An 18,175-nucleotide genomic window follows, 5' to 3' on the forward strand; every position below is an offset into this window, starting at 1 on the left:
ATATTGCCAGCTTCTCCATCAGGCCTCGATGTTGACAATGACAGAAGATGGTTTAAATGTCTAACAAATTCCACGCTGATCCCCCTGGCCTCCACTTACTGGTACCCGCTGCTACAATAGATGGCAATATACAGTGTCTGTGCCGATCGGCTTTTACTCACTGCATGAATTCACCAGAAAAAGCTTTCTTCCATGGAGCAGAACTGGCTGCAATGACCAACAGGCCTTACCCTGATATCCACAGTCCATCCTGTACTAACATGACTATCCTCTATCCAGGCTGTACTAACATTATATACCCTGACTATCCTCACACCATACCGTACCCACTGACCTCACCCTGACTATCATCACACCATACTGTACACACTGACCCTGACTATCCTCACACCATACTGTACTCACTGACCTCACCCTGACTATCCTCACACCATACTGTACACACTGACCCTGACTATCCTCACACCATACTGTACTCACTGACCTCACCCTGACTATCCTCACACCATACTGTACACACTGACCCTGACTATCCTCACACCATACTGTATTCACTGACCTCACCATGACTATCCTCACACCATACCGTACTCACTGACCTCACACCATACTGTACTCACTGATCTCACCCTGACTATCCTCACACCATACTGTACTCACTGACCTCACCCTGACTATTCTCACACCATACTGTACTCACTGACCTCACCCTGACTATCCTCACACCATACCGTACTCACTGTCTTACCCTGACTATCCTCACACCATACTGTACTCACTGACCTCACCCTGACTATCCTCACACCATACCGTACTCACTGACCTCACCCTGACTATCCTCACACCATACTGTACTCACTGACCTCACCCTGACTATCCTCACACTATACCGTACTCACTGACCTCACCCTGACTATCCTCACACCATACTGTACTCACTGACCCTGACTATCCTCACACCATACTGTACTGTCTTACCCTGACTATCCTCACACCATACCGTACTCACTGACCTCACCCTGACTATCCTCACACCATACCGTACTCACTGACCTCACCCTGACTATCCTCACACCATACTGTACTCACTGACCTCACCCTGACTATCCTCACACCATACTGTACTCACTGACCTCACACCATACTGTACTCACTGATCTCACCCTGACTATCCTCACACCATACTGTACTCACTGACCTCACCCTGACTATTCTCACACCATACTGTACTCACTGACCTCACCCTGACTATCCTCACACCATACTGTACTCACTGACCTCACCCTGACTATCCTCACACCATACCGTACTCACTGACCTCACCCTGACTATCCTCACACCATACTGTACTCACTGACCTCACCCTGACTATCCTCACACTATACCGTACTCACTGACCTCACCCTGACTATCCTCACACCATACTGTACTCACTGACCCTGACTATCCTCACACCATACTGTACTGTCTTACCCTGACTATCCTCACACCATACCGTACTCACTGACCTCACCCTGACTATCCTCACACCATACCGTACTCACTGACCTCACCCTGACTATCCTCACACCATACTGTACTCACTGACCTCACCCTGACTATCCTCACACCATACTGTACTCACTGACCTCACCCTGACTATCCTCACACCATACTGTACTCACTGACCTCACCCTGACTATCCTCACACCATACTGTACTCACTGACCCTGACTATCCTCACACCATACCGTACTCACTGACCTCACCCTGACTATCCTCACACCATACCACACTGACCCTGACTATCCTCACACCATACCACACTGACCCTGACTATCCTCACACCATACTGTACTGTCTTACCCTGGCTGTCCTCACACCATACCGTACTTACACTGACCTCACCCTGACTATCCTCACACCATACCGTACTGTCTTACCCTGACTATCCTCACACCATACTGTACTGTCTTACCCTGACTATCCTCACACCATACCACACTGACCCTGACTATCCTCACACCATACCGTACTCACTGACCTCACCCTGACTATCCTCACACCATACTGTATTCACTGTCCTCACCCTGACTATCCTCACACCATACCACACTGACCCTGACTATCCTCACACGATACCGTACTCACTGACCTCACCCTGACTATTCTCACACCATACTGTATTCACTGTCTTACCCTGACTATCCTCACACCATACCGTACTCACTGACCTCACCCTGACTATCCTCACACCATACTGTACTCACTGACCCTGACTATCCTCACACCATACCGTACTTACACTGACCTCACCCTGACTATCCTCACACCATACCGTACTCACTGACCTCACCCTGGCTATCCTCACACCATACTGTACTCACTGACCCTGACTATCCTCACACCATACCGTACTTACACTGACCTCACCCTGACTATCCTCACACCATACTGTACTTACACTGACCTCACCCTGACTATCCTCACACCATACCGTACTCACTGACCTCACCCTGACTATCCTCACACCATACCGTACTCACTGACCTCACCCTGACTATCCTCACACCATACTGTACTCACTGACCTCACCCTGACTATCCTCACACCATACCGTACTCACTGACCTCACCCTGACTATCCTCACACCATACCGTACTCACTGACCTCACCCTGACTATCCTCACACCATACTGTACTCACTGACCCTGACTATCCTCACACCATACTGTACTGTCTTACCCTGACTATCCTCACACCATACCGTACTCACTGACCTCACCCTGACTATCCTCACACCATACCGTACTCACTGACCTCACCCTGACTATCCTCACACCATACTGTACTCACTGACCCTGACTATCCTCACACCGTACTGTCTTACCCTGACTATCCTCACACCATACTGTACTCACTGACCCTGACCATCCTCACACAATACCACACTGACCCTGACTATCCTCACACCATACTGTACTCACTGACCCTGACTATCCTCACACCATACTGTACTCACTGACCCTGACTATCCTCACACCATACTGTATTCACTGTCCTCACCCTGACTATCCTCACACCATACCACACTGACCCTGACTATCCTCACACCATACCGTACTCACTGACCTCACCCTGACTATCCTCACACCATACCGTACTCACTGACCTCACCCTGACTATCCTAACACAATACTGTACTCACTGACCTCACCCTGACTATTCTCACCATACTGTACTCACTGTCCTCACCCTGACTGTCCTCACACCATACCACACTGACCCTGACTATCCTCACACCATACCGTACTCACTGACCTCACCCTGACTATCCTCACACCATACCGTACTCACTGACCCTGACTATCCTCACACCATACCGTACTGTCTTACCCTGACTATCCTCACACCATACTGTACTGTCTTACCCTGACTATCCTCACACCATACCGTACTTACACTGACCTCACCCTGACTATCCTCACACCATACCGTACTCACTGACCCTGACTATCCTCACACCATACCGTACTGTCTTACCCTGACTATCCTCACACCATACTGTACTGTCTTACCCTGACTATCCTCACACCATACCGTACTCACTGACCTCACCCTGACTATCCTCACACCATACTGTACTCACTGACCTCACCCTTACTGTCCTCACACCATACTGTACTCACTGACCTCACCCTTACTGTCCTCACACTATACCGTACTCACTGACCTCACCCTGACTATCCTCACACCATACTGTACTCACTGACCCTGACTATCCTCACACCATACTGTACTGTCTTACCCTGACTATCCTCACACCATACTGTACTCACTGGCCTCACCCTGACAATCCTCACACCATACTGTACTCACTGACCCTGACTATCCTCACACCATACCGTACCGTACTGTCTTACCCTGACTATCCTCACACCATACCGTACTCACTGACCTCACCCTGACTATCCTCACACCATACCGTACTCGCTGTCTTACCCTGACTATCCTCACACCATACTGTATTCACTGTCTTACACTGACTATCCTCACACCATACTGTACTCACTGACCCTGACTATCCTCACACCACACCGTACTCATTGACCTCACCCTGACTATCCTCACACCATACTGTACTCACTGTCCTCACCCTGACTATCCTCACACCATACCGTACTCACGGACCTCACCCTGGCTATCCTCACACCATACCGTACTCACTGACCCTGACTATCCTCCCACCACACCGTACTGTCTTACCCTGACTATCCTCACACCATACCGTACTTACACTGACCTCACCCTGACTATTCTCACACCATACTGTACTCACTGACCTCACCCTTACTGTCCTCACACCATACCGTACTCACTGTCTTACCCTGACTATCCTCACACCATACTGTATTCACTGTCTTACCCTGACTATCCTCACACCATACTGTATTCACTGTCTTACCCTGACTATCCTCACACCATACTGTATTCACTGTCTTACCCTGACTATCCTCACACCATACTGTACTTACTGACCTCACCCTTACTGTCCTCACACCATACTGTACTCACTGACCTCACCCTTACTGTCCTCACACCATACTGTACTCACTGACCTCACCCTGACTATCCTCACACTATACCGTACTCCCTGACCTCACCCTGACTATCCTCACACCATACTGTACTCACTGACCTCACCCTTACTGTCCTCACACCATACCGTACTCACTGTCTTACCCTGACTATCCTCACACCATACTGTATTCACTGTCTTACCCTGACTATCCTCACACCATACCGTACTCACTGACCTCACCCTGACTATCCTCACACCATACTGTACTCACTGACCCTGACTATCCTCACACCATACCGTACTTACACTGACCTCACCCTGACTATCCTCACACCATACCGTACTCACTGACCTCATCCTGACTATCCTCACACCATACCGTACTCACTGACCTCACCCTTACTGTCCTCACACCATACCGTACTCACTGACCTCACACTTACTGTCCTCACACCATACTGTACTCACTGATCTCACCCTGACTATCCTCACACCATACTGAACTCACTGACCTCACCCTGACTATTCTCACACTATACCGTACTCACTGTCTTACCCTGACTATCCTCACACCATACTGTACTCACTGACCTCACCCTGACTATCCTCACACCATACTGTACTCACTGTCTTACCCTGACTATCCTCACACCATACTGTACTTACACTGACCTCACCCTGACTATCCTCACACCATACCGTACTCACTGACCTCATCCTGACTATCCTCACACCATACCGTACTCACTGACCTCACCCTTACTGTCCTCACACCATACCGTACTCACTGACCTCACCCTGGCTATCCTCACACCATACTGTACTCACTGACCCTGACTATCCTCACACCGTACTGTCTTACCCTTACTGTCCTCACACCATACTGTACTCACTGACCCTGACTATCCTCACACCATACCGTACTGTCTTACCCTGACTATCCTCACACCATACTGTACTCACTGACCCTGACTATCCTCACACCATACCGTACTCACTGACCTCACCCTGACTATCCTCACACCATACCGTACTCACTGACCTCACCCTGACTATCCTCACACCATACCGTACTCACTGACCTCACCCTGACTATCCTCACACCATAACGTACTTACACTGATCTCACCCTGACTATCCTCACACCATACCACACTGACCCTGACTATCCTCACACCATACTGTACTCACTGACCCTGACTATCCTCACACCATACTGTACTCACTGACCTCACCCTGACTATTCTCACACCATACTGTACTCACTGACCTCACCCTGACTATCCTCACACTATACCGTACTCACTGACCTCACCCTGACTATCCTCACACCATACTCTACTTACTGACCCTGACTATCCTCACACCATACCACACTGACCCTGACTATCCTCACACCATACTGTACTCACTGTCTTACCCTGACTATCCTCACACCATACTGTACTGTCTTACCCTGACTATCCTCACACCATACTGTACTGTCTTACCCTGACTATCCTCACACCATACCGTACTTGCACTGACCTCACCCTGACTATCCTCACACCATACCACACTGACCCTGACTATCCTCACACCATACCACACTGACCCTGACTATCCTCACACCATACTGTACTGTCTTACCCTGGCTGTCCTCACACCATACCGTACTTACACTGACCTCACCCTGACTATCCTCACACCATACCGTACTGTCTTACCCTGACTATCCTCACACCATACTGTACTGTCTTACCCTGACTATCCTCACACCATAACGTACTTACACTGATCTCACCCTGACTATCCTCACACCATACCACACTGACCCTGACTATCCTCACACCATACTGTACTCACTGACCCTGACTATCCTCACACCATACCGTACTGTCTTACCCTGACTATCCTCACACCATACCGTACTCACTGACCTCACCCTGACTATCCTCACACCATACCGTACTCACTGACCTCACCCTGACTATCCTCACACCATACCGTACTCACTGACCTCACCCTGACTATCCTCACACCATACTGTACTGTCTTACCCTGGCTGTCCTCACACCATACCGTACTCACTGACCTCACCCTGACTATCCTCACACCATACTGTACTCACTGACATCACCCTGACTATTCTCACACCATACTGTACTCACTGACCTCACCCTTACTGTCCTCACACCATACCGTACTCACTGACCTCACCCTGACTATCCTCACACCATACTGTACTCACTGACCCTGACTATCCTCACACCATACCGTACTCACTGACCTCACACCATACCGTACTCACTGTCTTACCCTGACTATCCTCACACCATACTGTATTCACTGTCTTACCCTGACTATCCTCACACCATACCGTACTCACTGACCCTGACTATCCTCACACCATACCGTACTCACTGACCTCACACCATACCGTACTCACTGTCTTACCCTGACTATCCTCACACCATACTGTATTCACTGTCTTACCCTGACTATCCTCACACCATACTGTACTCACTGACCTCACCCTGACTATTCTCACACCATACTGTATTCACTGTCTTACCCTGACTATCCTCACACCATACTGTACTCACTGACCTCACCCTGACTATTCTCACACCATACTGTACTCACTGACCCTGACTATCCTCACACCATACCGTACTGTCTTGCCCTGACTATCCTCACACCATACTGTACTCACTGACCTCACCCTGACTATCCTCACACCATACTGTACTCACTGACCTCACCCTGACTATCCTCACACCATACTGTACTGTCTTACCCTGACTATCCTCACACCATACTGTACTTACACTGACCTCACCCTGACTATCCTCACACCATACCGTACTCACTGACCTCACCCTGACTATCCTCACACCATACTGTACTCACTGACCCTGACTATCCTCACACCATACCGTACTGTCTTACCCTGACTATCCTCACACCATACCGTACTCACTGACCTCACCCTGACTATCCTCACACCATACCGTACTCACTGACCTCACCCTGACTATCCTCACACCATACCGTACTCACTGACCTCACCCTGACTATCCTCACACCATACTGTACTCACTGACCCTGACTATCCTCACACCATACCGTACTCACTGACCTCACCCTGACTATCCTCACACCATACCGTACTCACTGACCTCACCCTGACTATCCTCACACCATACCGTACTCACTGACCTCACCCTGACTATCCTCACACCATACTGTACTCACTGACCTCACCCTGACTATCCTCACACCATACCGTACTCACTGACCCTGACTATCCTCCCACCATACCGTACTGTCTTACCCTGACTATCCTCACACCATACCGTACTTACACTGACCTCACCCTGACTATTCTCACACCATACTGTACTGTCTTGCCCTGACTATCCTCACACCATACTGTACTGTCTTACCCTGACTATCCTCACACCATACCGTACTTGCACTGACCTCACCCTGACTATCCTCACACCATACCACACTGACCCTGACTATCCTCACACCATACCGTACTCACTGACCTCACCCTGACTATCCTCACACCATACCACACTGACCCTGACTATCCTCACACCATACTGTACTGTCTTACCCTGGCTGTCCTCACACCATACCGTACTTACACTGACCTCACCCTGACTATCCTCACACCATACTGTACTCACTGACCCTGACTATCCTCACACCATACCGTACTCACTGACCTCACCCTGACTATCCTCACACCATACCGTACTCACTGACCTCACCCTGACTATCCTCACACCATACCGTACTCACTGACCTCACCCTGACTATCCTCACACCATACCGTACTCACTGACCCTGACTATCCTCACACCATACCGTACTCACTGACCTCACACCATACCGTACTCACTGTCTTACCCTGACTATCCTCACACCATACTGTATTCACTGTCTTACCCTGACTATCCTCACACCATACTGTACTCACTGACCTCACCCTGACTATTCTCACACCATACTGTATTCACTGTCTTACCCTGACTATCCTCACACCATACTGTACTCACTGACCTCACCCTGACTATCCTCACACCATACTGTACTCACTGACCCTGACTATCCTCACACCATACCGTACTGTCTTACCCTGACTATCCTCACACCATACCGTACTCACTGACCTCACCCTGACTATCCTCACACCATACCGTACTCACTGTCTTACCCTGACTATCCTCACACCATACTGTACTCACTGACCTCACCCTGACTATTGTCACACCATACTGTACTCACCCTGACTATCCTCACACCATACCGTACTCACTGTCTTACCCTGACTATCCTCACACCATACCGTACTGTCTTACCCTGACTATCCTCACACCATACTGTACTTACACTGACCTCACCCTGACTATTCTCACACCATACTGTACTGTCTTGCCCTGACCATCCTCACACCATACTGTACTCACTGTCTTACCCTGACTATCCTCACACCATACTGTACTCACTGACCTCACCCTGACTATCCTCACACCATACTGTATTCACTGTCTTACCCGGACTATCCTCACACCATACTGTACTCACTGACCCTGACTATCCTCACACCATACCACACTGACCCTGACTATCCTCACACCATACTGTACTCACTGTCTTACCCTGACTATCCTCACACCATACTGTACTGTCTTACCCTGACTATCCTCACACCATACTGTACTGTCTTACCCTGACTATCCTCACACCATACTGTACTTACACTGACCTCACCCTGACTATCCTCACACCATACCGTACTCACTGACCTCACCCTGACTATCCTCACACCATACCGTACTCACTGACCTCACCCTGACTATCCTCACACCATACTGTACTCACTGTCCTCACCCTGACTATCCTCACACCATACCACACTGACCCTGACTATCCTCACACCATACCGTACTCACTGACCTCACCCTTACTGTCCTCACACCATACTGTACTCACTGACCTCACCCTGACTATCCTCACACCATACTGTACTCACTGACCTCACCCTTACTGTCCTCACACCATACCGTACTCACTGACCTCACCCTGACTATCCTCACACCATACTGTACTCACTGACCTCACCCTTACTGTCCTCACACCATACCGTACTCACTGTCTTACCCTGACTATCCTCACACCATACTGTATTCACTGTCTTACCCTGACTATCCTCACACCATACTGTACTCACTGACCTCACCCTGACTATCCTCACACCATACCGTACTCACTGACCTCACCCTGACTATCCTCACACCATACCGTACTCACTGACCTCACCCTGACTATCCTCACACCATACTGTACTCACTCACCCTGACTATCCTCACACCATACCGTACTTACACTGACCTCACCCTGACTATCCTCACACCATACCGTACTCACTGACCTCACCCTGACTATCCTCACACCATACTGTACTCACTGTCTTACCCTGACTATCCTCACACCATACCGTACTCACTGACCTCGCCCTGACTATTCTCACACCATACTGTACTGTCTTGCCCTGACTATCCTCACACCATACTGTACTCACTGACCCTGACTATCCTCACACCATACCGTACTCACTGACCTCACACCATACCGTACTCACTGTCATACCCTGACTATCCTCACACCATACTGTATTCACTGTCTTACCCTGACTATCCTCACACCATACTGTACTCACTGACCTCACCCTGACTATTCTCACACCATACTGTATTCACTGTCTTACCCTGACTATCCTCACACCATACTGTACTGTCTTACCCTGACTATCCTCACACCATACCATACTTACACTGACCTCACCCTGACTATCCTCACACCATACCGTACTCACTGACCTCACCCTGACTATCATCACACCATACTGTACTGTCTTACCCTGACTATCCTCACACCATACTGTACTCACTGACCTCACCCTGACTATCCTCACACTATACCGTACTCACTGACCTCACCCTGACTATCCTCACACCATACTGTACTCACTGACCTCACCCTTACTGTCCTCACACCATACCGTACTCACTGTCTTACCCTGACTATCCTCACACCATACTGTATTCACTGTCTTACCCTGACTATCCTCACACCATACTGTTCTCACTGACCTCACCCTGACTATTCTCACACCATACTGTATTCACTGTCTTACCCTGACTATCCTCACACCATACTGTACTCACTGACCCTGACTATCCTCACACCATACTGTACTGTCTTACCCTGACTATCCTCACACCATACCGTACTTACACTGACCTCACCCTGACTATCCTCACACCATACTGTACTGTCTTACCCTGACTATCCTCACACCATACTGTACTTACACTGACCTCACCCTGACTATCCTCACACCATACCGTACTCACTGACCTCACCCTGGCTATCCTCACACCATACCGTACTCACTGACCTCACCCTGGCTATCCTCACACCATACCGTACTCACTGACCTCACCCTGCCTATCCTCACACCATACCGTACTCACTGACCCTGACTATCCTCACACCATACCGTAGTGTCTTACCCTGACTATCCTCACACCATACTGTACTGTCTTACCCTGACTATCCTCACACCATACCATACTTACACTGACCTCACCCTGACTATCCTCACACCATACCGTACTCACTGACCTCACCCTGACTATCATCACACCATACTGTACTGTCTTACCCTGACTATCCTCACACCATACCGTACTGTCTTACCCTGACTATCCTCACACCATACCGTACTCACTGACCTCACCCTGACTATCCTCACACCATACCGTACTCACTGACCTCACCCTGACTATCCTCACACCATACCGTACTCACTGACCTCACCCTGACTATCCTCACACCATACCGTACTCACTGACCTCACCCTGACTATCCTCACACCATACTGTACTCACTGACCCTGACTATCCTCACACCATACCGTACTGTCTTACCCTGACTATCCTCACACCATACTGTACTGTCTTACCCTGACTATCCTCACACCATACCGTACTTACACTGACCTCACCCTGACTATCCTCACACCATACCACACTGACCCTGACTATCCTCACACCATACCGTACTCACTGACCTCACCCTGACTATCCTCACACCATACCACACTGACCCTGACTATCCTCACACCATACTGTACTCACTGACCCTGACTATCCTCACACCATACCGTACTCACTGACCTCACCCTGACTATCCTCACACCATACCGTACTCACTGACCTCACCCTGACTATCCTCACACCATACCGTACTCACTGACCTCACCCTGACTATCCTCACACCATACTGTACTCACTGACCCTGACTATCCTCACACCATACTGTAGTGTCTTACCCTGACTATCCTCACACCATACCGTACTCACTGACCTCACCCTGACTATCCTCACACCATACCGTACTCACTGACCTCACCCTGACTATCCTCACACCATACCGTACTCACTGACCTCACCCTGACTATCCTCACACCATACTGTACTCACTGACCTCACCCTGACTATCCTCACACCATACTGTACTCACTGACCCTGACTATCCTCACACCATACCCTACTGTCTTACCCTGACTATCCTCACACCATACCGTACTCACTGTCTTACCCTGACTATCCTCACACCATACTGTACTCACTGACCTCACCCTTACTGTCCTCACACCATACCGTACTCACTGACCTCACCCTGACTATCCTCACACCATACCGTACTCACTGACCTCACCCTGACTATCCTCACACCATACAGTACTCACTCACCCTGACTATCCTCACACCATACCGTACTTACACTGACCTCACCCTGACTATCCTCACACCATACCGTACTCACTGACCTCACCCTGACTATCCTCACACCATACTGTACTCACTGTCTTACCCTGACTATCCTCACACCATACCCTACTGTCTTACCCTGACTATCCTCACACCATACCGTACTCACTGACCTCACCCTTACTGTCCTCACACCATACTGTACTCACTCACCCTGACTATCCTCACACCATACCGTACTTACACTGACCTCACCCTGACTATCCTCACACCATACCACACTGACCCTGACTATCCTCACACCATACCGTACTGTCTTACCCTGACTATCCTCACACCATACTGTACTGTCTTACCCTGACTATCCTCACACCATACCGTACTTACACTGACCTCACCCTGACTATCCTCACACCATACCGTACTGTCTTACCCTGACTATCCTCACACCATACTGTACTCACTGACCCTGACTATCCTCACACCATACCGTACTCACTGACCTCACCCTGGCTATCCTCACACCATACCGTACTCACTGACCCCGACTATCCTCACACCATACCATACTGTCTTACCCTGACTATCCTCACACCATACTGTACTCACTGACCCTGACTATCCTCACACCATACCGTACTCACTGACCTCACCCTGACTATCCTCACACCATACTGTACTCACTGACCCTGACTATCCTCACACCATACCGTACTTACACTGACCTCACCCTGACTATCCTCACACCATACTGTACTGTCTTACCCTGACTATCCTCACACCATACTGTACTTGCACTGACCTCACCCTGACTATCCTCACAGCATACCGTACTCACTGACCTCACCCTGACTATCCTCACACCATACCGTACTCACTGACCTCACCCTGACTATCCTCACACCATACTGTACTCACTGACCCTGACTATCCTCACACCATACTGTACTGTCTTACCCTGACTATCCTCACACCATACCGTACTCACTGACCTCACCCTGACTATCCTCACACCATACTGTACTGTCTTACCCTGACTATCCTCACACCATACTGTACTCACTGACCTCACCCTGACTATCCTCACACCATACTGTACTCACTGACCCTGACTATCCTCACACCATACCCTACTGTCTTACCCTGACTATCCTCACACCATACCGTACTCACTGTCTTACCCTGACTATCCTCACACCATACTGTACTCACTGACCTCACCCTGACTATTCTCACACCATACTGTACTCACTGACCTCACCCTGACTATCCTCACACCATACCGTACTCACTGTCTTACCCTGACTATCCTCACACCATACTGTATTCACTGTCTTACCCTGACTATCCTCACACCATACTGTACTCACTGACCCTGACTATCCTCACACCATACTGTACTCACTGACCCTGACTATCCTCACACAATACCACACTGACCCTGACTATCCTCACACCATACAGTACTCACTGTCTTACCCTGACTATCCTCACACCATACTGTACTGTCTTACCCTGACTATCCTCACACCATACTGTACTGTCTTACCCTGACTATCCTCACACCATACTGTACTTACACTGACCTCACCCTGACTATCCTCACACCATACCGTACTCACTGACCTCACCCTGACTACTCTCACACCATACCGTACTCACTGACCTCACCCTGACTACTCTCACACCATACCGTACTCACTGACCTCACCCTGACTATCCTCACACCATACTGTACTCACTGTCCTCACCCTGACTATCCTCACACCATACCACACTGACCCTGACTATCCTCACACCATACCGTACTCACTGACCTCACCCTGACTATCCTCACACCATACTGTACTCACTGACCTCACCCTGACTATCCTCACACCATACCGTACTCACTGACCTCACCCTGACTATCCTCACACCATACCGTACTCACTGACCTCACCCTGACTATCCTCACACCATACTGTACTCACTGACCTCACCCTGACTATTCTCACACCATACTGTACTCACTGACCTCACCCTGACTATCCTCACACCATACTGTGCTCACTGTCCTCACCCTGACTATCCTCACACCATACCGTACTCACTGACCTCACCCTGACTATCCTCACACCATACCACACTGACCCTGACTATCCTCACACCATACCGTACTGTCTTACCCTGACTATCCTCACACCATACTGTACTGTCTTACCCTGACTATCCTCACACCATACCGTACTTACACTGACCTCACCCTGACTATCCTCACACCATACCGTACTGTCTTACCCTGACTATCCTCACACCATACTGTACTCACTGACCCTGACTATCCTCACACCATACCGTACTCACTGACCTCACCCTGACTATCCTCACACCATACTGTACTCACTGACCCTGACTATCCTCACACCATACCGTACTTACACTGACCTCACCCTGACTATCCTCACACCATACTGTACTGTCTTACCCTGACTATCCTCACACCATACTGTACTTACACTGACCTCACCCTGACTATCCTCACAGCATACCGTACTCACTGACCTCACCCTGACTATCCTCACACCATACCGTACTCACTGACCTCACCCTGACTATCCTCACACCATACTGTACTCACTGACCCTGACTATCCTCACACCATACTGTACTGTCTTACCCTGACTATCCTCACACCATACCGTACTCACTGACCTCACCCTGACTATCCTCACACCATACCGTACTCACTGACCTCACCCTGACTATCCTCACACCATACTGTACTCACTGTCCTCACCCTGACTATCCTCACACCATACCACACTGACCCTGACTATCCTCACACCATACCGTACTCACTGACCTCACCCTGACTATCCTCACACCATACTGTACTCACTGACCCTGACTATCCTCACACCATACCGTACTGTCTTACCCTGACTATCCTCACACCATACCGTACTCACTGACCTCACCCTGACTATCCTCACACCATACCGTACTCACTGACCTCACCCTGACTATCCTCACACCATACCGTACTCACTGACCTCACCCTGACTATCCTCACACCATACTGTACTCACTGACCTCACCCTGACTATCCTCACACCATACTGTACTCACTGACCCTGACTATCCTCACACCATACCCTACTGTCTTACCCTGACTATCCTCACACCATACCGTACTCACTGTCTTACCCTGACTATCCTCACACCATACTGTACTCACTGACCTCACCCTGACTATCCTCACACCACACTGTACTCACTGACCTCACCCTGACTATCCTCACACCATACCGTACTCACTGTCTTACCCTGACTATCCTCACACCATACTGTATTCACTGTCTTACCCTGACTATCCTCACACCATACTGTACTCACTGACCCTGACTATCCTCACACCATACTGTACTCACTGACCCTGACTATCCTCACACAATACCACACTGACCCTGACTATCCTCACACCATACAGTACTCACTGTCTTACCCTGACTATCCTCACACCATACTGTACTGTCTTACCCTGACTATCCTCACACCATACTGTACTGTCTTACCCTGACTATCCTCACACCATACTGTACTTACACTGACCTCACCCTGACTATCCTCACACCATACCGTACTCACTGACCTCACCCTGACTATCCTCACACCATACCGTACTCACTGACCTCACCCTGACTATCCTCACACCATACTGTACTCACTGTCCTCACCCTGACTATCCTCACACCATACCACACTGACCCTGACTATCCTCACACCATACCGTACTCACTGACCTCACCCTGACTATCCTCACACCATACCGTACTCACTGACCTCACCCTGACTATCCTCACACCATACCGTACTCACTGACCTCACCCTGACTATCCTCACACCATACCGTACTCACTGACCTCACCCTGACTATCCTCACACCATACTGTACTCACTGACCTCACCCTGACTATCCTCACACCATACTGTACTCACTGACCTCACCCTGACTATCCTCACACCATACTGTGCTCACTGTCCTCACCCTGACTATCCTCACACCATACCACACTGACCCTGACTATCCTCACACCATACCGTACTCACTGACCTCACCCTGACTATCCTCACACCATACCGTACTCACTGACCTCACCCTGACTATCCTCACACCATACTGTACTCACTGACCTCACCCTGACTATCCTCACACCATACTGTACTCACTGACCCTCACACCATACTGTACTGTCTTACCCTGACTATCCTCACACCATACTGTACTGTCTTACCCTGACTATCCTCACACCATACTGTACTTACACTGACCTCACCCTGACTATCCTCACACCATACCGTACTCACTGACCTCACCCTGACTATCCTCACACCATACCGTACTCACTGACCTCACCCTGGCTATCCTCACACCATACCGTACTCACTGACCTCACCCTGACTATCCTCACACCCTACTGTACTCACTGACCCTGACTATCCTCACACCATACCGTACTGTCTTACCCTGACTATCCTCACACCATACCGTACTGTCTTACCCTGACTATCCTCACACCATACTGTACTCACTGACCCTGACTATCCTCACACCATACCGTACTCACTGACCTCACCCTGACTATCCTCACACCATACTGTACTCACTGACCCTGACTATCCTCACACCATACCGTACTGTCTTACCCTGACTATCCTCACACCATACTGTACTCACTGACCCTGACTATCCTCACACCATACCGTACTCACTGACCTCACCCTGACTATCCTCACACCATACTGTACTCACTGACCTCACCCTGACTATCCTCACACCATACCGTACTCACTGACCTCACCCTGACTATCCTCACACCATACCGTACTCACTGACCTCACCCTGACTATCCTCACACCATACTGTACTCACTGACCCTGACTATCCTCACACCATACCGTACTCACTGACCTCACCCTGACTATCCTCACACCATACTGTACTCACTGACCTCACCCTGACTATCCTCACACCCTACTGTACTCACTGACCTCACCCTGACTATCCTCACACCATACCGTACTCACTGACCTCACCCTGACTATCCTCACACCATACCGTACTCACTGACCTCACCCTGACTATCCTCACACCATACCGTACTCACTGACCTCACCCTGACTATCCTCACACCATACTGTACTCACTGACCTCACCCTGACTATCCTCACACCATACCGTACTCACTGACCTCACCCTGACTATCCTCACACCATACCGTACTCACTGACCTCACCCTGACTATCCTCACACCATACTGTACTCACTGACCTCACCCTGACTATCCTCACACCATACTGTACTCACTGTCCTCACCCTGACTATCCTCACACCATACCACACTGACCCTGACTATCCTCACACCATACCGTACTCACTGACCTCACCCTGACTATCCTCACACCATACCGTACTCACTGACCTCACTCTGACTATCTTCACACCATACTGTACTCACTGACCCTGACTATCCTCACACCATACCACACTGACCCTGACTATCCTCACACCATACCGTACTTACTGACCTCACCCTGACTATCCTCACACCATACTGTACTCACTGACCCTGACTATCCTCACACCATACTGTACTCACTGACCTCACCCTGACTATCCTCACACCCTACCACACTGACCCTGACTATCCTCACACCATACCACACTGACCCTGACTATCCTCACACCATACTGTACTCACTGACCTCACCCTGACTATCCTCACACCATACCGTA

The 18,175-nt window shown here is 49.7% G+C and overlaps 1 protein-coding gene across 5 annotated transcripts in view; it reads left to right on the forward strand.

Moving 5' to 3' along the window:
• KCNT1 (potassium sodium-activated channel subfamily T member 1) overlaps nt 1-18,175 on the forward strand; it is a 265,672-nt gene that overhangs the window by 236,754 nt on the left and 10,743 nt on the right. The gene's annotated exons all lie outside the window — the stretch shown is intronic.

The sequence above is a fragment of the Taudactylus pleione genome, unplaced genomic scaffold (assembly GCF_031769625.1).
Source record: "Taudactylus pleione unplaced genomic scaffold, aTauple2 ptg000927l, whole genome shotgun sequence".
In the NCBI taxonomy this organism is placed as follows: Eukaryota; Metazoa; Chordata; class Amphibia; order Anura; family Myobatrachidae; genus Taudactylus; species Taudactylus pleione.